The sequence below is a fragment of the Belonocnema kinseyi genome, chromosome 2 (assembly GCF_010883055.1).
Source record: "Belonocnema kinseyi isolate 2016_QV_RU_SX_M_011 chromosome 2, B_treatae_v1, whole genome shotgun sequence".
In the NCBI taxonomy this organism is placed as follows: domain Eukaryota; kingdom Metazoa; phylum Arthropoda; class Insecta; order Hymenoptera; family Cynipidae; genus Belonocnema; species Belonocnema kinseyi.
This window is the reverse complement of record NC_046658.1, coordinates 98,581,188-98,583,052: the sequence shown is the minus strand read 5'-3', so window position 1 is coordinate 98,583,052 and position 1,865 is coordinate 98,581,188.

Here is a 1,865-nt window from a genome sequence, read left to right as displayed (position 1 = left end):
TCTATGTGTGTGTGTATAAATATATACATAATTTATAAATTAAAAAACGGCAAGGTTGCTCAGTAGACCGTATGTGTAAAGTTTAAATCATAAAAAAAACATTGAAAATTTAAATCATAAAGAAAACATTGAAAGCACATTTCTAATATTTGTAAAAGATATGTTTTGATTCATATAACGCCCTTTTTACATCATCTTATTCTCTGAGCTTCTTTATTTAGAATAATGTAAACACATACCTTTACTTTCAATCTGAATCATCTCAGTTTGATACTTATATTACTGATAATGTGATAATAGATAAAAATTTTCCACGTCTACAAGCCTCGAAATCATCCATTTACGCAATTTCTGCTCAGGAAGGGAAAGCGAAAATATCTCAGAACAATACATATATATGCATGAACGATCAGAATAATTATTAGTCACATTGTTCTCAAAATTATGCGTTAATCAGTTTCTCGTACACTTAAAACAATGAGGTTCATGTCTATTCTGGTCTTAACCTTCGACGTTATTCTTAATTATATTGGTAAGAAAAGAATAAATTGTTATAATTTTTTAGTAAGCAGGATGGAACATCTATTATTCAATCTTTGAAGGTCATCTATTTTCGCAAGAAAAAATATTTTATTGGGAGAAAAAAAAATTCCAAAATGTACAGGGTATTTAAGTAGGTTTTTAAAAACAATCACCTTGAACAATATTGTCACCTTTTTCCAAAAACAATGTGTTTAATTTTTTTTTGTCATTTTAAAGAAAGTTCAAATAGATTAGTTATGTAAATATTTTTTATTCACTTTACAGTGATCGCATGTACACTAATGGAAAAAATTAAAGGGTCAACAACATTTTCCGAATTTGTAGTGATTTTTCAGAATGCTATATCTCAGTGAAAAATGGACGCAACAAGGTCTTTAAAAAAAATTTTGAAGCTTCAAGTTTCTAGTCTTTAGATATATTGGCAAAAGAATGTTTGTAGCTACATTTTTTTTTAAACCTCGATACGACCATTTTTCACTGAAACATCGAACTTTAAATAAAAAAGGACTCTTTTGTCATTGCTCGAAGATATCTCAGCAACCAATAGTCACACAGATAATTTAAGGGAAGTTATTAAAATTAGAAGAAATTTCCTACAAGATTATACCACGACCTTGGATATAATTTTTTTTTATCCATGACATAAATATAAAGAAAAAACAGGGAAAGAGGGTAATTTACGGTCTTTCAAAAAATTTTTCGCAAATACCGCTGAAGCTTACAAAAAAGAAAAAAAAATTTTTTTTCGAAATTTGAAATTTTTTTCTGAAGGCTTCCAAACTTGACAAAATTTTAATTTTCACTACCATTAGAGTTAGTTGTTAAAATCGCGCGGAACATGTAGCTCAGAAAATTTTGTTGTCAAAAGATCTCAAAACCAGAAACTTAAAGCTTCAAAATAATTTTTTTTAACCTTGATACGATCATTCTTCACTGAGATACAGCTTCTGAAAAATCACTGAAAATTCCGAAAATTTGTTTGACCCTTTAATTTATTTCATTAGTGCATATACGGTATGTTGGTGGAAGTGAAGCAACCTATTTACAAGTTTCACAATAAAAAATTCAGATATTTTAGAATTACTTGGCTATCTTTGATTTCACAATTCCTGTAGATCTACAAGTGCAGTGAAGTCTCCCCTATTTCAAGCCTTTTCTATTCCAAGTCCCCGTACAGTGCTTTCTCAAATTATGCTGTTCTTTCACCTCCCACCATGGTCCCTGTGCACACTTCTCCACGTCAGGGGCTGGCCAATGAAAAAGAGGCCCTAAGATCCAGAAGGCCTCATTGTTTTGAATTAAGTATTTTAACATGACGTCAT